Below are 24,315 nucleotides of genomic sequence, written 5' to 3' on the forward strand. Positions count from 1 at the left end.
CTGGATGATAGTTGAGTGAGGTCTTACACTGCAGGAGCAGCTTCCTTTCAAACTAGGACTAGGAATTTAGCCAAACATTTTTCTTCTTAAAAGCCTGTGTAATTGATAATAATGCAGAACATCTCTGAGGAATGCCCTCCAGAATGCTTTGGGTTTTGTGTTTGCAACTGTCGTACCTCCCCAAAATGAAATGCAGCCCCAAATCACTGTCTGTGCTGAACACTGTATTCCAACCCTGTTAAGTCAGTTTGGCCACTGACTACAGTATAACCATCTTTTTGGTTCTGAAAGTTTGTTTGTGTAGCTTTGAGTCCAGCCAAAGTGAGCTCTGCTTAGCAAGTGGTAGTCCTGTCACTAATGACAGTCAACTGTGGCCATGCCTTAATAAGCCACGGTGCTCAGTTCCCAAATGAACAACAGCCCAAAGACACCATCCACCTTGTGAAGTAGTTGTCTCTTGAACTGAGAAGATAATCCAGGTCTCACTTTGACAGTCCTGTTGCGTCTTTCAGTCTGCAGAAGCCCAGAGCTGAGTGCATTTGGAGACAGACCTGGCTGCTTACTGCTAGAAGCAGTCCATATAGTTCAGGGCTCACCTGAAAAGGGAGGAAGCTTGCATTAAGTGTTTGTTGATGTACCTAATCTCTTAATAGACAGATGAGATCAGATGCTGGCAATTCGTCCCTTTTCCTCGGATACCTTGAGAAGAATTGTCACATACTTTACAAATGCACACATAGAAGACATCTATTCAGGTAGTTTACCACCTGAGATGATGATGGCAGAAGAAGGGTACAACTGAGAAACTACAGTCCTTGTAGGTTAGTGTGTAATTTTACCAAAAAGCCAGTAAATGCCAAAAGGGGAATGAACTGTTGCATGAGCCAAGAGTAGCAAGCAAGTCTAGAGTGCTCCAGCCAGCTCCACAGCCCAGCACAGCTCAAGCAGTGGCCCAGTCAGTGAAGCATGGCTGATTTACGCCAGCTGAGGATCCAGCCTAGTGCGTTTTATCTCCTCTGCCACTGGCCCCATCATTTCCTCACGAGGGGCACTGCCCTGCGGAATGGCAGCCAGTAAAGAGAGAGCTTCCTGTGCTATGTTCCATAAATTCTTTATCAGCTCATGTAATCAGATAGCATGGCTGGGATGTTGATTTTGTTACGGTACCTGGAGCGAATCTCTATATGTTAATTTAAAGCCATAAAACTACAGCTTAGGGTTTTGGCATCCTAATTGAAACTTCCTCTTCTTGGAGGCATTTATGCTACAGCGGAATAATAATCATCATAAAAAAGCAAGATGCAGATAAAATGAAAGTGCATTGTTTCAAGTAACCCATAAATGCCAGGAAAACTCTGACACCTAGTGCCAAGCATGCAGCTGTGCTGAAGGGTCTGCATTGGACTTTCTGCTTTCTTGTACCAGCAGTCCAGTAGAAGCTCCATAAGGAGATCTGTTGTTGTCCAAAATGTGGTGTTTAGTCTTCCTTGCCAGAGAGTGGCCTCGTTTGAACTGCCATTGCATGAAGAGTATACTGCTTGGCGCAGTGGGGCTATCGTTTCTGGTCAATGCTATTTAATTGCCCCTTTGACATTCTGCTCTTCTGCTGTGGAGATGCTGCTGAGGTCAATGAAAGAACTGAAGAGCAGGGTATTTGTTCTCAAACTCTTAAATCTGTATCCTGAAAACACTCACTGTCAAGGCAGTCACTTACAACTGCAGATCATGTCCTTTAGTCTCCCGTCTGTTAGCCAAGACTGGGCTAAGGGAGCATCACGTGGAGCTAAAGGAAGGAGACAGAGGGTGGGATACTTAGGGCCAGAGGTAAAATGGATGGGAATTGGTAGAAGAGTCTCACTGATTTCCCTGAGATGAACTGGCCCTTTGGTGGGACCTGTCTGAACACATACTCTAACCTGCATGCACTGGCAGTGGTGTCTGAAACAAGCGGCTGGAGCCACATGCGCTGAACAGCCTTCGCTTCTGCAGGCAGGCCAGACCTCAAATTCAACGCCAATAGGCTTGAGCCGGGATCCAAGCCTGGTAGTTGGCTCCCTCCTGTTGATCTGTTGTTTCCTCGAGCTCAAGGCATAAGCTCTGCTCTACTACACCCACCAACCTCAGGGTCTTGTCTCCAAAAAGGCCGTTAATGCTTAGGCAGGGGTATAGGACCCCGTGCTTAGAAGCAAAGCAGAAAGGATAAGGCAGCACCAGCCTGCTGACTAGACTGTGAACCAAATGCTATACAGATCAAAGGGAAAACTAAATTATAGATTGATAGATGCCTTTAGTTTATAAGTTATTAAGCACCAGGTAACAGGTTAGATTAATATTGTGCCTGGAGGTTTCTTTTTGCTTCTTTTTTTCTCTCTCTCCTTTTTTAAGAATTGGAGAAAACAAAATATTTTTCTAATTAAGTAAATCTACAGTGCTTGCTAATGGGGCCCGTCTGTGTGCTTGTCACAGGGCACAGGGAGAACTGGAATAATGATTTTATTTTTTCATTAAATAGAATTATAGGCAGTTACTCAAAGCAACTGTGAGTCTAATTGAAAGAAAACCATTTCTTCTTAATTTACTTTCACGGTTCTGGATGATAAAAGAGTGTGTTCGCTGGAAAATTAAATAAAAAACACAACATGAGGAAGCTTGAAATAATGTTGCTCAGGCACAGGTGGGCAGAGAGAGCACGGTAGTTTTCCTGCTAGTTATTAGTGAGTTCAGATACTAGTGCTTCCTCTTAGTCCCCAAAAGGTACATTTCTTCTGTCTCGGGGCCCTTCCCAAGCTTTCATTTCAGCTTCCCCCCTTTCACTTCAAGGGCATCCCTTTGTTTTCTAGTTTAGTCATCCACCGCATTAACCATGTAAGCTTGCCTCTTCCTGCAGGGTTAGACTATTACCCTCTTCCTCCATGCGTGACAGCAGTCAGATATCAGTGCTCATCTGTATCCCAAATGATTCCTGACTAGTTCAGGCATTGGGATTACCAGGATCAACAGAAACAGGTGGGAAGTGAGCAGGTTGCCTGGAGAACGGACTGGAGCACTAACCCTGCCTAGGACAATGCTAGACTGCGTTGCCAAAGTCCAATAATCACTATACGTGAGTTTGAGAGAAACCAGATACAAAACTCAACTTGGAGGGGTGCATGTAGAGCTGCTCCAGGAATTATTCTTGATGCAGTGTGGGAGATAAAGTATGTCTGAGGGTGTGAAGTTGCAGTCAGAGCAGGGACCTGGGACTCTGAAGTCCTATCGGTGCTTTGCAAATATATTGCTCTGGTGAAAAGTGCAGGTCAGGGCAGCAGGCTTTCCTTTCGCTGTCAGTACAAAGAACTTGGGTTCCAAGCACCGGCCTTACGCTCACAGGTGCATCTTCCTGGGCCCAGGCTCCAAGGGCGCCTTACAGAGTTGCCAACATCTCATGGGTTAGTTGAATTTCTATTCTTTTACTAGGGCTGCAGTGAGCAAGTAAGGTTTGACCGTGTCTTTCTCAGCCCTGAATAGCCCCAGAAGTCTTTAGGCACTGCACAGTCCCCCTGCACAGGCACATGAGGGGTTAAGAAAATGGGAACTGATTCATTCTGTGGCGAGGGTCCTTATCTGGCCCTGGTGCTGCCTCTGAAATGGACACATCTGGTAGGGTCACAGCATCAAGGAATGGCTGCAGCACTGAGGCCAGGGTCTGTTTCCACTAACCATTTCTGCTACTTCTTACACTAAGTACTTCCTAAAAAAGGCACGGGATAATGTTTCACTGTGGCTGCTGTTAGATTTACGGGGATACCATTTGCTCTAACTCTTGGATTCACTCAGTCCGGGACAAGATTAAAACCAACCCTTCAATTTCCTTTTTTCTTTAGGAAATTAACTGTGGCTTTTCTGCTAATGAAAGTCCAGAGACACTAGCTTATTCAGGCTCTCTGCTGGCTCTGTGTTTGTTTGATATGTCTTCAAGGTGCACCTGAAGGAAACAAGAAGTTAAGGCAGCAAGGCAGCTATTGGCAATTAACACTAAACATTATTTTCTGCCTTTTATAAATGCCTGTGTATATAAGGAAGCCAGAGCAGGGCTTGGACTTGTCACTTCAGGAAATGCTCAGTCTTTTCTGTTTGAAAATAAGGTAAAGAAAAAGGCAGCGAAAACTTTCCATGAAACAAAACCTATTTTGACTCCACCTATGGATGTCTGTGCTTCTGTGATCCTGTTACACTAAAAATCTGTTTCATTCCAGTTTCATCTTTATTTCTTCACGTTGCGTAATACAAAACTAAACAAGTAATTTTAAAAAAATATTGGACTCTTCTGCTTCTACTGAAATATTTCTAAGAAATGTTTTGGTAACTAGCTTTACTTGAAAAGAGCTGCTTCTTACAAACTGTTCTGCTGCCGATGCCATGAGGCATTCAAGAGAAAGAACTTCCCTGTAATGCTCCGTGATCACCTGTGTCTTGGGTCAGGGCAGTCAGTTAGGATGATTCAGAGCAATGGGACAAGATACTTATATTTTTCCCGTTAGTAGACTTAGCTGGGAATTTTCTGACAAAAAGAGTTTTCACTGGAAAGTGCTGCTTCAGCCAAAATTATTTTTCTTCCATCTCATTCCCAGAAAACACTAGCTTCTTTGTTTCCTTCTGCTGCTGGAGAACCTGGGCCTCTGGGATCAATGGTTCCAATGCTGTCCCAGTGCAACCATATCACCTCCTCCCTTTGGAAAATATGAAGCCTTCCGGGTAGTCTGGAGGAGAACTGGACACCATAAAAATCTCCATGGAGGCAAGTGAGCTGTGACTCTGGGATCCAATTGAGCCCTGGCTTGTGTGGGCTTTGCAAAGGATTTGCCAAAAGAAGGTTGTTGGGATGTTTGTTTGTTTGTTTGTTTTTCGTCAGTATCTGAATTGATGGGTTTAGTTAAAGAGAATCCCTAGTCAGTAGACTCACTGTTCTTTACTGACAGCTAATACACTGGGAGGAATGGATGACCAGGCCCTTTGCATTAGGTGCCTTTTTAGGTTTGGAAACATACTTCCAGTCCATTTTGTTCAGATGAACAAAAGTGAAGAGAAGATGTTGCGGAATCTCCTATTCTTATTAATGGAGAGGTTCCGCCCATTCTGAACATCCTGCCAAAGTGCTATGAAGAATAAACAATCTCCTATGAACTACCTGATAAATGCTTCTTTCAAAATAAAGATTTTTTTTCCAAACTCTTTAATACCTTCCTAATCTGAAGTACAATTTTTCTCCTCTGTAATCACTATATTAAAATTTAATACCAAGTATTAATATAACATACTTAATGGCAACCTGCATATTATTCTGAACATAGCTGCCCTGCAAAAGAGCTCTGTGAGCTTGAACAGGAGAGTATTTAACTCTTCCCAGGCACTCAGTGGGTAGCAGAGGCACCTGGTGTTAGTTGCTACAACACGGAGCAAACTTCAGTGCTGGGAATCGTGTTGGCAGGTTGCAAGCAAGTAACATATCCTCTTCATTTGTCTGCTGGGATCACTTCTGTTTTATAAAATGTTTCTTCTGAGCCCATTCTAGTAGGGAAATTTAGACTGGCAAGATGGAGAGGATGAAACTGTTATGAAGGGAAGGCTGGTACTTAGGTGTGTGTGTTTAAATCATGGCAAGGTGGAGGATGCACAAGTGAAGAAGGTTAGACCATTCCGAAAAAGAGATAACTGGAGAAACAGGAGAGGAAACTTATTTTCTTGGCCCACATAGCAGCATGGTTGTTAACTGTCTTTTTAGCCTGACTGCCACCCGGGTTGTGTCTCCGTGTATGTGTGAGCGTGGATGCTGTGTGCAGGACTCTTCTGTGAAGAGTCCTCCATGTAGTGTGCTTCTGTGAAGTACAGAAGAGCACTTCGCCATCTTTCTTCTTGTGCGCTGCATCTCCCTGCGCTTCTCCAGAGGGTAGATATTCAAGATCTTGTGCTTTGCTCTTCCTGGAGACTGTACATCCCCTAGCACAGAAAGCTCCTGCCCTCAGCTGTGTTCAACACAAGGACCAAAGGGCTTCCTTCACCTGGCTGTTTGCTGACTGCCTTTTCCCCTTTCTATCCTAAGCCTTTGGAGCAGGAATTGACCCATCGAGTTTCACTCGCTGTGTCTGGGAAATGTGGATATCTGGCTTTTAGATTTTGGTATTCTGTAGTATTGGAGCGTCAAACATTAGTATAATTACCTGCCAAGGAGCCTTAAAAAATGGACTTAACCCCAAAATGATGAGGTTGGCTTAAAAACGCAAGATTATTGTTAAAAGCTATTGTTTTAAATTTCGGATTTTGAAGCTTTGTATTTCTAGTGTTCAAGCTGTGGTCCATAACATGAGAAGTAGAAACCTGTTACAAAGGAAAACTCAATTAGCGTGTAAAGACAGCCATGCAAGAGCTGCAACTTAATGCAAAATGCTGAAAGTCATGACAAAATCTGTGTGGCTGACAAAGCCATAAAACCTCAGATCCACTTAGAGGGAAGAACACAGGAAACAAATATTTCCGTGCAGGTTTGATTCTGTGGGTGCCCCAGCCCTTTTGCTTGACTGGTTTACGCGAGCGTGTTCTGAGGAGCTAAAAGCAGCAAGAGTTAGTTCTTTTACAATTTTTTTTTTAATAGAATCACTGAGTAAAATATTCTCACCTGGAAAGAAGTCTGTGCTGAGATGGAGGGAGGGGAAAGAAATTAGAAAAAGAAAATAAAGAAACAGGCAGTGGGTGGCAAAAGGCAGAGAGGTACACAGTGGTGAGTGTGAAGGATGACTTGGAAAGTAGAGGGATGCTATTGAGGAACAGCAGTAGGAAGGAAAAGGGGGGCTGAGGGGAAAAGCAGGAGACATGGTAAGTTAAGTAAATTCACATTTATTTCTGCAAGAATTTGCTTCAAACGCTCTTCCTGCCCTCACTGAACATTTGCTGTTTGGACGCCCTCCACTACGGGGAGGAACAAAACCGCTCTGTTAAAGCACCAGTGGTGGAGGTGAATACCAGGTCACTGGCAGGCTGCTGTGTTCGGTGTCTGTGTGCTCCACCTGAGGCACACTGTGCGTGCAGAGGGGCCAGCAACCTATGAAGCTCGTGCAGAGGCTCCCTTGGGTCCTGCCTGAGCCCGTGGTCCGGTACAGGAAACCAAACTCCACTGCTAATTATTGGTCATCTCCAAAAACTCCTTGGCTTTCAGGGTAGCTAGTTCTGATCCCTAGGGAGCAGTGGTCATGGTAAGGTTTATTAGCATCGTCTTGACAGTGTTTAAATGCATAATGGACAAGCTAGACCATACAGCTGAAATTCTATCCTGTGCTGCCAGTCAGATGTGTTCGGAAAGAGATGGTCCCTGTTTAAATTAGGGCCTTGAATATCAGTACAAATGAAAGGGTTTTCAGCACCAAGGAGGACAGAATTATTTTTACCCTTAGCTAACCTCCCTGTTGCCTGCACACCAGATAGCAGATATGTTCCAGCTTATTGGGACTACAACCAACCTATTGTTTTGGTCCAGTGTGAGCTAAAGTGAACAATGGGAGACATTGTTGGGAGATCTCTTGCTGAAGGTTTTTAAATGCATGTTATGCCGTGAAGGCATAGGGCATCTGCAGTGTAACTGTCTGGAGACATTACTATACAGTCTCGAGGAGTCTCCTTTACACACGAATCGCTGTTTTAACGAGGACTTCCCATTTCCTATGGAATCCTACGTGATTTCAGCTTTCATTACTGTGAGTTTAGGGGCTTCTCTAGACAAAAGCTTTTAACGCTTTAATGATCACTAATTTGTTTTACTTTGCCTACTATCTACTCCAGTCATGGACGCATTGCATGGCAATTGCAGTTCACATATCCCATAGGTAAGCAATATTAGGACAACAGGACAGCTATGCTTTGATAAAGCATACTTTTTATTAAAACTGGCATAGCTGTTTTGGGCCAGTCTAGTTAATCTCTTATTTGCAAGTGTAAGAGCTTCTTTGCTTCCAAACTATGTTGCATAATGGTATTTAAGAAAAGAGCTGATCCACTTTCTATTAAAAGGTACCGTTCCACTGCTATACACCATTTAGTGCTTTATGCATGAAATCTGTAATTTTAAAGAAATTTTAGAGATTTAATTTGAAATCCCCTGCAAAATTTATTTGGCTTTATCACCCGCAGAGAAGGGCTCTTACAGATAAATACTGAATTGCTTTCTGAGATGGGGGATACCTTCCCTGCCACGTGAGCTGGAAGAGAATGTTTTATGTAGACCAGCATGACTGGCCAATGGTCTGACAATTGAGCAAACCTAACATTTCATCCAGGGCAAGTCTTGGTTCCTGTAATAGGCAGCTAACACACTCCTTCCAGCAGGTAACTTCTCTCTTTTTGAATATAGGATCTGCTGGCTTTTCAAACCAGGTGCTATCACCCTGTATCTCTGGCATTTGCAGTAATGCCAATGCCAGGAGTATGACAGTTTGCTAGCAGAGTTCAGTCCCTCTGTGAGAGCACTAGAAACAGGGACAAGATTTTAGAATATGGGGGATGGGGCTAGGGGGGGTTTTTTTGGTGTGTGCTTTTTTTGTGGGTTTTTTTTTTTTTTTTCTTTTTTTTAAAGGGTGGCTTAGTTCCCCACTGACAAATGGGCTCCTCTAGCCAGGGTGCTCTAAATGACTCCTAGGAAACCAGAACTTGATACCCAAGTTTCATTCATCAGTTATCAGTTACTAAGGGTGGAGGAGGTTGAAACAAGGGATACTTCTTCTTATGCCATTCATCTGTAAAGTTGCTGGTGAGCCCTGAAGCTGTGATAAGTAATATAGAGCCAGTCGGGACAGAATGCAGCTTACAGCTGGATGACATTTTACACACGTTTAGAGTGTCTCGCAAGATGTTCTCCAATTAGTCATCATCACTCACAATATGTTTTACATATTACCACACAGTTTACAGTCAGTCAGACTAATACAATTGCAGTGCAGCTGCTCACAGCAAGACACAAAGGTTATGGCACTGTGTACATAAGCAAGCTGTGAAAGTTACAGCCATCCAGCTCCTTTACCCTCTTGTGCTTTTAGAAGCCAATAGAAGCAGAAACAAATAGTGAGTGCGCCTCTCATTTCAGCCCTGGAAAAACATTTGAAAGCATGGAGTGAAAGGAGGGATTTTGTTTTTATAATTTGATTCCCATTGCTGCAGCTGCAGCCAAAACCTTTGGATTCTGGAAAAAGTTCAGAAAGTGCTGCTTTTTGGAAGAGGTCGTGTTTATTGGAAAATTACATCTTGCCCAGTAAAAGCTGACAGTATAAGTACTCTAGTCTATTAAAAGCTACAGAAGACACCGTTAAGAGTTTATTTAATGATTGCTACAGATGGGATTTGGGAACTTGGAGCCTGGCATTGGTATATTGGGTTTGAGATTGTGTTCTGGGAACACAGAAACCATCATTGTTTTATGAGTGACCCCTCTCATCCACCTACATGGTTAAACTAGAACTAGCTGCCACAACTAGGCTCTGCCTAGTAGCTAGGCCTGTTTTCCTGAAGAAAAAGAAAAAGGTATCAGAGGTCAACACAGCAGCTTAGTGAGAACAGCTGAGACGCTGTGACCAAGAAAGGCCAAAGCCAGCAGACGTGGGATCCTAGCCTGAAAGTAGACTCTGGCTCAGACCGGGGCTTGACCCTGCGAAGTTTCCTGGAACTCTTTGGATTATGGAACAAAAATACATTGTGGAAAGAGAGGAACCACTGCCTCAGATGTTAGACCTGATCTAAACTCCATCAGAATGTAATGAGCTATCAACAGTCTTTGAACTGAGCCCTTAAAGCATAAACCTTCCTTGCCTCCGCGACAGAGCTCTCTATGGAGAGAGGAAGCAAATGTCATAACCTGGAGTACTAGGAAAGACAAGGGTCTGTTTCTCATAGCTGTTCTGCCCATGAGGAAAGGAACAGCCTTCCCCTTTGCTCAAGGAAGCCTCCCATTCCTTTTCTGCCAGTTGTCCAGTCTCTGCAGATCATTAGAAAACCCAGGTACAGCAGAACAGGTCAGGTGGCTTCTGTCACTGGTGTCATAGTACAGCAATCTTAGACGTAAGTTGGTAGAATTAGGAGTAGGTAGGGTGCGGTGCTGCTCTGCTCTGTTCTGTGGGCTTCTCTGCTCATCTCCCTGGAGTTTGGGGGTTTTCCTGTAGTCCGTTTAGGGAGCAGCAATAACATCTTTCAGGTGTTTGTAATTTTTTTTTCTAGGAAAGAAAATGTGTGAAATAGCGTTATGATTTTGGAACTGTTTTGATAGCTATATACACACGTTGCCCTGTATTTTTGTTGAAGAAAACAGGATAAAACAGTGACATTGATATTTATAGCAGAAAGCAATGAGTACTATGAGGACTTTCTGGAGGACAGGCATAGCCATGCACACATCTTTTCCTCTTCTGTGGCTGTCTATTTTGTCAGTCCTTAATTACACACAAGGTCTTTCGTGTTGTTAGAAACACCTGAGCTTCCATACAAGAGGTGGGTCAGGAGGAAGTTCCCTACCAGTAAGTAAATCCAGAATTGTCCTTAACATGTGTCCCTGCTGCACTGTGATAACAGTGCAGAAGGGTGCAATGCAAACACTTTTGCATTGTCTTGCATCTCGCAAACATCCTGCATCTGTCTCTTGCAGTTCTGCTCGGTCACACTTCATTGGAAAGATGAATAAGCCTTCAGCAAGTGGATGCCTCTCCAGTGGTATCAGATGTTTGAGTCTAGTCCAACCCTGCTGATTTCCTCTTTAAATTCCAACTACTGTATTTGCGTCAGTGGTGCCCAGTGTCTTTGGGCTTTGCACCCTCAGACAGGCTTATTGCCTAGAATTTGTATGGTGCTCTAAGCGTGTGGGCCATTAGTACGAAGTTCTTGTGTCAGGGGAATGGAAGTGTTACGAAACTCAATGTTGTGTTTTGGTTCTGGGGTCTGTTGGCCGGAGACTGAATGAGATTCCAGGGACCCGTGTAGGTTCTGCTCCCTGTCTCTGGGATTGGCCTGGTTTTGGATCATCTACAGCTATCTAGAAGCCAGACTTTCCTATGAATTCTCTCTTCTCACTTACTTCACTGGCTCCTGAGGCCTGGATAGAGTGGATAGAGACTTCCTGTGCTTTTGAGGGGAGCTGCCTTTCCCCTGAGCATCAATTGCAGTTTTACTATAGCCAGCAGAGTGTGTGTGTGTGTGCGTGTAAAGATCCTAATGTCACAGCTGTTTAGAACAAATTCAATGTAATTCAGTTTTACAAGCAGTGTTAGGCTAAATCCAAATCAACATTGCTTTCAGCAAAATACAGTTATAATTCTTTTGGCCTGCTAACAAAGTGCGTGTTGCCATGTTTGTCTTTCGGAAGCAAAATAAAATATGACATTTACTGACAGCCTGCTTCAAAAGTGGAACGGCCTGATCTCACATGCTGAGACTCTGGAGGCAATCCATTATTGCTCCTGATTCCATGGGCAGAGCTGCCATCAGAATGTAACCCACTGCAAAGAGGAAAACTCATCTAACAGGAGGGGCTGTAGTCTCTTGTAAGTAGATGACTTGCTCTGCTGGACTATGTTTGTTTCAGGAGCGATATTTTCAGCGGTAGGCTCACATGATGGAGCGAATTTTGAAACTCCTCTATGAGACTTTCTGGTAGCTGGCACTGAGGTCAGCTTGGGTGTTAGTGCTTAGTTCAAAGCTAGCAAAGGGGCAGAAATACTGTGGATTTTTATCTTATGTGCTGGGCTCAAGCTACATTACCATCTTGAAAAGTCTTGAAGGCAGCTGTAATTCTGATGATTTTACAACTGAAAACTGGAGAATTCAAAGTTAGTGGTATGAAGAATGTTGTATGGTTTCTAGGACATCCTCAGAGAGTATCCCTCAGATCCAGAGTACTCACCATTCACCCAGCGTCACTGTTTCACTTTTCTGAAAGTTCTTTCTGCTGTGGACAACATCTCTAGGGTCTCATTTACTCAGCCGTTAGAGGAATTCATTCTCCATTGGAAATGGCCTCGTTAGCCTACATACTTAGATACCATCTTGTAGATCTATTTCCCTCCCCATCATTAAGCCTGGAAAAAAGAGGGAAAAACGGATGTGTATGTGGACACAATCACATTCTCTGTCCCTCCTTCCCTTGGAGATACTCTCCTTGTATGCATACCTCTTTGGACTCCGGACTTTCTCCTACCCAGCCGCACACTCTCCCATAATACTTTCCCCTCTGAGCATGTGCTCAGAAGCAGACACCCTCCTTTCTAGCCCCACTTTAGCTATACAGTGTTTGGGCAAGTTAACAGCTAAGACAATGTTGGCTGCTCTCCTAGCATTATGGTGTACCTCTTCAACTCTTGTTATGTTACTTTGGTGATAAATAGTCATAATAAATTCTTTAATAGTGTGAAGATAGGTCATTACTCATCACAGCCAGGCTGTGAGAAGGTCATAAATCTGGAATAAAAGCCATTCATTTGGTTGGAGAATCCAAAGCTTCACTGTTTAGAAGGATTCATTTCCACCATCCAAAGCTTCACTGTTTAGAAGGATTCATTTCCACCATCCCCCTCAGTTAATCATTCTCTAAGTCCTCATAAATATCACAAGCAAAGGAAAAGAATGACCCATTCTTGCTGTGCCATAAAATGTATGATGTTGGGCTATGAGTTTTTACTTCTCAGCTCACATGTGAAAAATTCAGCAGCAAACCAGAGGTTGCAATGTGAAGTTTCTTGCTGACTAAGCTTTCTAGGCCAGAAAGGAGGTGGGCGTAAATGTATTCAAAGACAATCTCCCAGGAGAAAGAAAAGAGACAGCAAGGATCACATGTGTGCATACGTATGTAAGTGTGTATTGGTGTATTTTCTCTTTATAAAATCCGTATTAGTAGTACAAACTTTAAAAATACTGCACCAGACTACCTCCGCACCTCTAGCAGCTAGACTTAAAACAAGCTTGATTATTTCATTATTTTATCAACTTATCATTCTAAACTTGCGGAGGGAGGGATTTTCAAGCTTGACACTCAACTGTAGAAGGTGGAAACATTTTTGCTAATGAAGGGTGAGATTTTCAGGCATTTATTAAAAGTGTCTCATGAAAGACACTGAATTAATGACAAATGAGTCACAAAGATTTCCATACTGAAAAAAACACTGGAGAAAAGCACATATTGTATTTCCATTATAAAGAAAGATTAGGAGCACTTAAAGCCAAGTGTGAGCAGGCTTCACGCAAGAGTAACTGAAATAGCTGTAGTGTCTACTCTGTGGCTGATTCCTTGAGGATCTAACTATGAGTCTGCTATGGTTCTACAGGTGGAACTGCTGCTAACTAGACCACAGTTCATGAGTTAGTGTTGGCCAAGAATTCATTATCCAGATGTGCAAGTTATTATTTCTTCCTAAAAATGCCAGTTTTCCTTCTGGGAAAGGTTTCTGACATTCTTGACTTGGATTGTGTTTTGGAAAAATGCTTTGAGTTTGTCAGAATATGTTATTTTGACATTTTAAAAAATGCAGTTGTCATCTTTCTGCTTTAAATGACTTTTTGCTTTCAAACTTTAGTGAACTGAAGTAAAGATACTTAAAAAAATGTTCAAAATGTTAAAAAATGAAATGCTTTGAAATATAGAAAAGACATTTTGATTGACAGATGTGATAAGGTTTTTTCCAAGTGTGTACTTCAGGAATTTCTACATTTCTAGTTTTTAGCACATCTAGTCAGATCAGTGTTTTCCGTATTTTGAGATTTTCTTGCAAAAAAAAAAAAAAAAATCTCATCTATAGAGCTAAAATCCAGAACTCTTGCAGCATTTACCCTTTCCGGGACCATATAAAGTACCTTGTAATTTTGGTACGCTAACTGGGATGGCCGAGAGCAAGGAAAAGGAGCCTCTCTCGTCTGCGAGTTGTAGAAGAATCCCGGGGGATGTATGGGCTAAACCAGCTGAGCTGGGCACCTACAGCTGTGGGGTAACCTCCCCTTGAAGAGGTGTCGTTTGCATCTGCCACATGTGATTCTTCCCCTTGCTTTTCCTTCCTCTCCAAAGGGAAAGGAAACAGTATGAGGAAATACTACTTTATTTAGGCAACTGAAATCCTAGGTGGTTGGGGTGCTGCGTTCTTCCGCTACAGAAAGGCGAGGCTTCAACTGCCATCCACCTTGAATGAGAAATGGGCGGGTTTGTGGTTCCAGAGTTGAGCTGTATTTTGGTGACGTGAATATCTGCTCCAGCTGCTGGTTACTGGCAGCAGTCGGTGGTTTTGGTTGCTTATAGCCTAAATCGTAGAACCACTGGTGATTATTAAGACCGTAGCTGCTGTTTAATGTGATTGCACCTGTCTTCCCTTCATTTGCCGGTCACCAGCTAGCCCAGTACTGATGCCATCTGCACTGCCAGTGCAGTGGAGGAAGACTTTCTTCTCTTGCATGTCTGCTGTCCTGCTTAAGAAGGAAGATGTGGTTGGGAGGGTCATTTTGGGATGCGTGTGCTAGTGCTCAAAGAAATCCAGAGTGAACTTTGGGGATGGAGAGGAAGGAGGTCGCTGTGGTGGTGCTGAGCAGCCTTTCTCAGGGCTACAACAGAGAAGTTCAAATGAATGTATTCAGGGGAGCAACCACCACGATTGATTTATACACCTAGCTTTGAACCAGAAACTGTATAAGCAAGCAATAAATCATGAGACTGGAGGAACACAGAAGCTATTGCCTGGGACTCGGCAAGTTATGAGAAGGAAGTATGAAAAAAAAAGAGGAAAAAAAGGAAGAGAAAGAAAATTGTCTATTTTTAATAAATTGTTTGAGCTTCAGTATTAGTGGGCTAGGCTTTGACTTGGGATTAGGAGCCAGCTTGGGAACCAGTGAGTACTATCTTTGCCTTCATATAACCTCATTAACTCTGTAATGTTAAACACATTCTTCAGCTGGGCTCCTTGGTTGTGTCTCTGTGGCCTGCTTTCCTCCCAGGGTAGCAGCCCATCTCATAAGCATCTCTGTGAAACCCTTGTAGTAAATGTTAGCGATCCCTTCTTAGCTGTTATTGTCTCTGCCTCCAGATAACTAAGCAGGTATACACTTAAGTCCAAGATAAACACTTCCTTGGCCTCTCATTTATTGCAGATATAAACTCCTATAAAGCTCGCCACTGTGCTAGCTATCATGCCCTCTATCGCCTTTTTGCAAAATGTAATCCATAAAATGCTTTCATGGTAACCTTATACATCGGCAACCAGTGATAACATCTCTAGGCCCCCATGACAGACAGGAACTCGCAAGCATGGAGTTAATAATGCAAACTTTCAAAAAATGAAACTGGCAGAAGGAGACGAGGAGGGGAATAAAAGGGGCCGGTGTGGCTGTAATTGGGACCATGTGAGCTTCCTTAGAGAGGGATTAAGGGAAAGAGACAGGCCTCGCCCGCGAAGATTAGTTTCAATTAGACGGGCTGGAGGCGAAAGTCAGGACTTGGTGAAAGATTAAAACAAGAAGGGAGAAAGTTTCCATTGCTTTTGCTCCAGGCCTACACAAGAGGGTTCAGTGAGATCATGCTAATTGAAGGCAAAGCTTGCATGGAAGTTAGGAAGAACTCGCATTAATTGATTCGATGCTGCGATTTTTTCTTTATCCGCAGTGTTCTTTTGGGTTGTTCTTTTTTTCAGTGTTTTTGTTTGGGGTTTTTTTGGTGTGTGGCTTTTTTTTTTTTTTTTAATGTAAAGAGGGAGAAATCATCCACAACTTTGTCTGTGGTTAAAATGAACCAGAAGGGAGAGCAGTGGACAGTCACCTGGTGCCATCTCGTCAGTGCTATGTTCCACCTCCGTGAACCCCTTTCGGTTTAGTATCAACTATTAGAACCAAATTGATGGTGTCATTGTTACTACCGTACAGCTGAGCTCCTTGTTTCACAAATTAAAAAGTCTGTTCTCTTGACAGATTTGTTTTCCCCGCAAGAAGATCCAATTTAGAGCATTATTTAAAAGTACCCTCTGAAATTTACAGTATGATAATCAACCAGGCTTGCATTTTCCAGTTCTGAGGTCGAGGGGAGAAAACACATGGTTTCCTTATGGCTACCATAAAAAGGAGCTCTTCAGGAAATGGCAAATGGTATTTTAGTCCATCTCTGACTGGCTGAATACAGCACTAGTGTAATTGTGATCCTAGTGAGGAAATTCTGTTGCCTTTCTCCTCCTGCCTCTCTCTCCCCTGCTTCCAGCTTCAGTGAAAAAGGAAATCATGGAATAATAGAAATTAGAATTGGGGAAGATGGGCTTGTGTCGTCAGCCCGTGCAGAGTTCCTCTCTGTGGTATAGTCTTCAGTGCTTTGTCTGGTTTTCAGTGCAGTGAGTGCTGAAATTACAATTACACCATTTCCTTTAAGAGGAAACTATTCCAAATATGAATAGGTTTCCATGTTAAGAATTTTCTCCCCTACCCCCTTGATAATACTGAAAGCTATAGGAAAATGTATATCCAATCTTTCTATATTAGATCAATATTTTTATTCCATTAAACTTGTCTCTGAGGGGCAAGATACATCATCTTTTGCCAGATTTCTGTATCAGATTGTCACTCTGTGGATTTTTGTTTCATAAAGCTTTGGAATTACAATGCCTAGTCAATTATAGTTAAATGCATTTTCACAGCCGGCCAGAAAAACATTAGCACTAATCAAAAACATTGCACCAACAGGGATTCCCAAAGAGATTTTTTTGTTTTGTTTTGTTTTATGAAAATGTTCTCTCAGCTAGAAACATCAAAAGACAACCACGAACGTGATCCGCTAAAATATGAGAAAAAAAATTTGTGCTCTATCTGCATTGAGATCTGTCTTTCTTGCAGATGACAGTTGATGCAAAATATCTGCATTTAAGCTAATATCAATACTCAGCAGGGGAGGTCACTCGTGACAGCTCTAATGCTCTAATAATGGCTTGCTACCATCCTCTGTCTTTGGCTTCACGTATGCACATTGTTTCGTTTCAATTTCTTGGTTCCTGCTGCATTTTTCAAATTCACGAAGAAATTAGATACTGGGGGCTAATTGCTCAGTACCTTTTCATTTTTCATATTAGAAAAGGGAAACGCTCCCCTGTCGGATCTCACCCGGCCACTAGATGACTACGCGATGCTTCGGTCACTAGTGAGAGCAAGCTATAAAGCTGGAACTCGGGCTGTGGACCATTGTGGTTGCAGTGGTGACTGTTTTCTTTCATAAATATCCCTTGTTTAATACACACGTCTTATCAACATGTCATGGCATCCCTTTCTTAGAACGGTGCTGCTTAGCACAGAACCTGGGAACGCTCCATCTACGGCTTGGAGGTGTCTCTGAGGAGCCTGTGCTTCCCTGTGCCACATCTGCCGCAGGACCTGGCCTTCACGTCTGCCAGGTTTTTCCAGCTATCAAAATGACACCGTGAACATTTAAGTGAATACGAATGTATCTGGGGTGTGGGAGGCTGCAGCTGACTGAATGTAAAATCTTAAAAGTTCTGTCGAAGACTGGACTATTGTTCAGATGTGAAACCGCTGAGCAGGACAAATTGGCATCATCTACTACCTCTGAATGGCACCTAGACACAAACATTACTTTATAATTACGATATGTCTTTTAAATGGAAACTGACAACATTCCATTTTTTCCCTGTTAAAACCTAGAAAACCTAGTATCCCTGATTTCCTCTCCCCACCTACCTCCTCTTCAGGCTTGCCTTTTTTTTTTTTTTTTTTTTTTTTTGCCTGGAGTTATTACATGGAAGGCTGATAAATGGATGCTATGAATGAATGTTTTCCAAACATTGTAGGAACTATTAAGAAAGTGGTTTTCCTTCTTCCCCTTTTTCCTTCCCACACTCCTCCCCCTCCCACCCCACAACTAATAGCACACAAATAGCATTTCATGTAATTTTGGCTACTCTCCACTATTCCAGGCAGACTTCAGGAAATCTCTTGATTTATAGTTGAGGCATCCAAAGGCAGCATGCTGCCTGCTTCCTTAAGGGATGCCTATTGGTGACATTGAGTAAGTTTGAGGTGCAGTATTTCAAATAGGCAATAACCATATTTTAGTCAGATAACTCTATGTTTATACTTATAAATTGATTTAGTAATGAAATAAGCTCCTTTCATGATGCTTGCTGGCTTTAGGGTCTTTGTTATGGTATGCTCAGACTGTTCCTGAAGTTTAGTTTACCAAAGTAGAGCCAAAGTTTTCTATCCATATTCCCATAAGCAGTCCAATTGAATTCAATAGGGCTATTCACATTAATAGGTAAAGCAGGATTTGGGACGCAGTTCAGAAAAACCATCAAGCATGTGCTTAAAGCCTACTGTCCTTTTGGTTCCCCACTGCTGTTGTTGGCTACTCTAGGATTATCAATTCTGAAATGCTCTATTAAGTTGTTGGTTAGTGGAGTCGCATATCTGGTCTCCTGCAGATGGGGTGCTTGGAAAGGGTATAGTTCAGGCCAAATTTAAGGCTACAGCTGAGTGATTTGCCCTTGTATTTGGTTTTTGTCTTCCTCTGTGGATTGGTGATGTTTTACTTGTAACAGTCATCAAATAAAATAAATTCCCTGCTCTTTGTAGGGTCTGCAGATGTTCGTGGTGTGCTTGGGTTTTCCTGCTCTCTCTTTTAGTACTAGTCCTTTAGAAGGACTAGTTAGTTTTTGGACATTAGGGGCTGCTCTGTGGCTTGTGGCATAGCAAAAGACTTGGGATTGCTATTATTTGACTTGCATGAGCTTAATGTATATTATATAGGTTCCTTTACAGTGAGGGATACAATTATCCTAGTTGGTCCTCTCACATCCTGGTTACATTTTTCGGTATTAAAATACATTCCAGGAAAACCATCTGAGATGGTGTGATAGATGCTCAAAGGGCTGTAGTAGAAAAATATCTATTCCTCAAGTAAGACAGGATGAAAGAAAGAAAAGCAGCATTACTATCCCATAAGGCAACTCTTCATTTCTCACTCCTATTCCCATCCTTCAAGGTCCAGGATTCTGACTGGGTTTCCAAGTGGGATATTTGTGCGAAAACATTTTGGCCATCCTACGGTATTACATGGTGCTTTGAACATATCAACATCATGCAGGTACAAAAATACCTTCTCTGTCTCTGGCTTTCTTAGATATTAGGAATTTGAGACTCTTAATGCATTGCTAACTGGAATACAGTCTAACTAGGTAACACTTACAGGTAACATGCCTAATCCTTGACTAAATCTACCTCTGTCTCTGACATGAAAGTTATTTGGAGAGGAAAAAAATCTATGAGTTAATTGTGTGCTCTGCAGAAAGGATTCCTCTTGCACAGTGCACAATGATCACTTCAGATCACTGTGGATCACAGGAGGATCAGAATAAGTAAGTTATGTTTCATTGTAGTTATTTAGGTGTCTGTCTTTAAAAGATTTGCATTCACCTTGCGATACGTTCAAGAGAAGTAAAGAGTAACTTAAATACATTTTAAAGGAACAATAGCTCATCTTGTGCCAGAATGGGAAACCTGTCAAACCTTGCTGTTTTCTTTAAATGAACTGGGAGAGAAACCCTTTAATATTCTCAAGTGCTTTCTACTATTTTTGAAGAACGGTTTTTCCCTCACATTTCGATTGTTGTTAGGACAAAAATGAGCAGAGGTCTTCAAGGAAGTCTTGAAAGCATCCTTCTTCAACTTTTCAAATTCTTTTTTCTTTTCTTTTCTTTTTTTTTTTTTTTAAATCTTACGTTTATTTGCTATGGGAAAAATGTCCTTATGTAAAAAAAAAAAGTTCCCTACAATTTCTGTTTTCTTCATGTCTTAATTGTTCTTTTAAACCAATTGAAAACATGTTTCAAGATGTTGAATTTCGAGTTCTGGTTTTTTAGTTCTGGGTTTGAAAAGCTGCAGTGAAGCTCAGTATTTGTGGTGTTCCCGTCTGACATGGTACATATGCTTTAGTTCTGCTTATGTTTTACCTCCTTCTACTCCACTTTTTTGCTTCAGCCAAACTACGTACCATATTCTGCCCAGGCCCCTCCACTTGGATACCTTTTCTTCTCAGGATTGTAAAAGGTACCTTTGCACCTTGAAAGCTCTGCTTTTTGACCCTAATTCTTGCAAGTGTTTCCATCCTAACAGTACTCATTGCCACTAAGACTGGCATTGAACCAAGACTGTCCTTTAAAACTTGCAGGTACTCAAAGTGGGCATCAGTGCATGGACATTCTGTAAAGTTTAGATGACTCACTCTGCTACTCACTATGTAATTTCTGTCCCCCAGTCCTGAATTAAATTATGGGTGGCATCTGCTGCTTTGTTGGACCTAAGTGCTACTTAAGGATCACCAGGTAAACTATAAAGAAACTTGTTGACAGTTGCTCCTTTATAATTTCCAATGCTGTATTGCTAGGTTCATATGTTAGAAGCATTTCAGAAAATGACCTTGCTGATATACCATGATGGAACATGGCAGAGAGTTACCAGTTTAGCACTGTACTTAATTCAAGCTCACTTTCATTGGGGACCTGTAAAATCTTTCCATAGGAAATGCTAGAATAAGTAAGACTTCAGTTTGGACTCTCCTTCATGTGAGACAGGACTGTCATTGTTGTGTTTGGAAGGAGTTTCTCATGACATCTACTTTTGAGCTGGCCTAGTCCTGGCTGCATGAGAAACGTGTTTGCAGAAGGCAGACAGATTGTTTATGGCGAGAAAGAGAGGTGTCATTAAAAGTAAAAAGACATGTTTTTTGGACTTTCCTATCCAAATTCTTGCAATGAATGAAATATTAATTGAAGGATGCAGCTGGATCTCCCCTGAATTCCTGCAGTCCCAAGCTTAGGCGATGGCTTATGACCCAGGATCAGGGTGTTCCAGTCTCACTTGGAGTAGATTTATTTACTCAGTTTGGCAGTGTTGTTCCAGAGTTTTAGTCCGTTTTACAGATTGGACAAGTGACCTGTGACATTAGAATCATAGAATTGTTTAGGTTGGAAAAGACCTTTAAGACCATCAAGTCCAACCAGCACGGCCAAGTCCACCACAAGTCCCTAGGCGCCACATCTACACGGCTTTTAAATAGCCCCAGGGATGGTGGCTCAACCACTTCCCTGGGCAGCCTATTCCAATGCTTGACAACCCTTTTGGTGAAGAAATTTTTCCTAATATCCCATCTAAACCTCCCCTGGCATAACTTGAGGCCATTTCTTCTTGTCCTGTGGGTTGATACTTAGGAGAAGAGACCGACCCCCACCTCTCTACACCCTCCTTTCAGGCAGTTGTAGAGAGCGATGAGGTCTCCCCTCAGCCTCCTTTTCTCCAGGCTGAACAACCCCAGCTCCCTCAGCCGCTCCCCATCAGCCTTGTGCTCCAGACCCTTCCCCAGCTCCGTTGCCCTTCTCTGGACACGCTCCAGCCCCTCAATGTCTCTCTTGTCGTGAGGGGCCCAAAACTGAACACCGTATTCGAGGTGTGGCCTCACCCATGCTGAGTACAGGGGCATGATCGCTTCCCTGGTCCTGCTGGCTACACTGATACAAGCCAGGATGCTTTTGGCCTTCTTGGCCACCTGGGCTGGCTCCTCTTCAGGCGGCTGTTGACCAACACCGCCAGGTCCTTTTTCCACCAGGCAGTTTTCCAGCCACTCTTCCCCAAGCCTGTAGCGTTGCATGGGGTTGTTGTGACCCAAGTGCGGGACCTGGCACTGAGCCTTGTTGAACCCCGTCCAATTGACCTCGGCCCATCGATCCAGCCTGTCCAGGTCCCTCTGCAGAGCCTTCACTTATTCTAGGGATGTTCTAGTTTTCTCATCTATAAACAGGGGAAACACCTATGTCTATGAAGTGCCTGAAGACAAGCACTACACAGCCTTGGTTCTGCTGAGTGCTTTTTAGAAGGTCCTCAACTTTGGATAAAATAAAGCTTTATACTGTAAAGCGTTATTATGTATTAGGCCAAACTGTGGCATCCTTGGACAATTCTGGGACACCAGCTCCCACTGAGAGTAGCAGGAATTTACCTGGTTCAAGAAGTGTTTGGAATTCTGCCCAGAGTTAAGAACATTATTATTAGTTTAGGCTTGTTTTTGAAGGGAAAAAGTGTAACTGCACTTACAGGTGTCTAAAAGCTCTTTTGGGGATGTAGCTTCAGGTTTCCCACCAATTTGAAAAGTATGCTTATCAATAGGTAATACTTCTCTTTCTCCTGTTGCAATATATTTCTCCTTATATTGTTTCTTTTCTCCTTTATCATTCATTCTTTATCTTAAATGGAAAAAATCCCACATGAACTGTGAAACAAATGAGTTAATCTTTTTCCACAACATTCTGATATTTCATATATCTGCTTTACTTCTTGGATTATGACAAGAGGTAAAGCTTCTCCCAAGAATAAAAAAGACCGTTCTCACAGAGTTATAGAAATCAGAAAGGTTTTTAGTTAAATTTTGCAGTCCTGAAGTGGGCAAAGCTCCGGGACAATTGTGCTCCCAAAAATATAATGTGAAGATACCATGTTAAAATTTTATAGGGAAGTTTGAAAAGGAAAATTTAATGAAGAAATAGAATGCACAACAAGCTCCAAAGACTCTGTTCCCGCCGTCTTTTTGCAGGGCTGTGTGGGACTGGGGCCTTTGTCTATTGAAAAAATGGACCAAATAGCCCCTTCTCCTATCCCACTCCTCCCACGGCTTTAGTTAAATTCTCGGATCGTGAGGGCATGTAGGGAACAGCTGCTTATGATCTCTTCACAAGTGCTGGGTCATTGGTAAACAACCATCCCTCCACCCTCTCGGAGAAAAAAAAATTATACAAAAAATGTATTCATTTTCCTGATGATGAAGAGTAATGAAGAGCACGTGCATGCTGCACTAAGAGAGAGAGAAAAAAATGACAAATTAAATCATGTCTCGTTTGACAACCCTTTAAGTGTAACAGATCTGCACTTGTGCTGTCTGACAGGCATGATTGATACCACGGAGCACTCGTCAATTTTTAAACACACAGACCGAACAAAGAGTCACTTCATCCTGGTTCTTGTAGTTTACAGGCAGCCCAGTGCTGCGCAGGGTAAGCACCCCTTCATGCAGTGGTGTTTTACTTGGCAATACACTGCATCGCACTGTTTGGACAACTATATTTATTTTTATGATCCCTAAAATATTGTAACCCAGTCAACTCAACAGTCATTTAAGGTAATTTCTGGTCTGAACAGCATCTATTTTCTAGACAACTTTACAATAATATATGTTTGCTGTGGGCCAAATTCTTTGTGTAGGTACCTCTGTTTCTGTGCTGTATTCATAGCTGTTAACTGGGAGAGAGTCACAGTATGCAGTAATTTCTAATAACTTGAAATCTAAACCTCCTAGATATTTTTGACCATGCCATTTATAGATTATATTTAGCACGGCAAAACAATATGCTCTTCTTTACATTTTATTTGTGTACAAACAAACCAACCCTCAGATGAGCTATTTTAGATTATTTTGGGGGGGAAAAACTCAGTCTGAGACAGACTTCAAAAATTTCAGTCTGAACAGCTCAAGGTGGTAAATGTAAAAAAGAGTCCTACTGTAAAAAGAGTCAGTCTTTAATTATCTGTGTTTTGGTGTTGCACCACAGTAACACAGTTGCTGTGGGTCTTTTAAATGTACCAATAGGAGTTGGAGGACAATGCTCTGTTGAATTTTACATTTCCTTCTGAAAAGCCGTAAACATCTACACTTACATATCTTTCATCATGAAATGACTACGCAACATCGTGAGAAAGGTTTATACAGGAAGACTCATCCATCACTGACATTCCTATGCCTCCGTGCCAGCCACAACTTGTCTGCTACACGGTATCAAAAATGGCTCAGCAGTTCAGAGCAGCCAGTGAAGAATTTGTTACGGCACAGAAGTGGAAGGGAGAGCCTATGCAGGAGCACTGTAAATAGACTAGAACATAGGTAATCCTGTGGAAGGAGACAGAGTAGCGTAATAGCTGTGATTTTTAAGGACTTAAATTAACCAATCCAAAGCACAGTTTGTGGAGCAACGTCCCATCTTACCCTGGGCCAGGAGCTCTGAAATTACAGGAAGCAGTGATGGTCTCTCTCCGCTCTAGATGTCCTTGAGTCATGTTTTTATGTTTCTATGAAATTATTTATTAGCAGGGAGAAAGAATCAGCACAGCTTTTAGTGGGTGTTGTGGACTAAATCCATGGCCTCTGTAAATCCAAGACCCTCTTTAGACTGGGGTTTAGGAGATGCTTACATACATATCAGCCGTGTCTACGCAGGGATGAATTCCATCATCTAGGCTTTCATTTTGTGT

At 42.4% G+C, this 24,315-nt stretch overlaps 1 pseudogene; it reads right to left on the bottom strand.

Annotated features, from left to right (window-relative positions):
• Positions 1-20,926: 20,926 nt before the first annotated feature.
• Positions 20,927-22,715, bottom strand: LOC142418478 (uncharacterized; annotated as a pseudogene).
• Between the last annotated feature and the right edge of the window lie 1,600 nt (positions 22,716-24,315).

Source organism: Mycteria americana, chromosome 18 (genome assembly GCF_035582795.1).
Source record: "Mycteria americana isolate JAX WOST 10 ecotype Jacksonville Zoo and Gardens chromosome 18, USCA_MyAme_1.0, whole genome shotgun sequence".
In the NCBI taxonomy this organism is placed as follows: Eukaryota; Metazoa; Chordata; class Aves; order Ciconiiformes; family Ciconiidae; genus Mycteria; species Mycteria americana.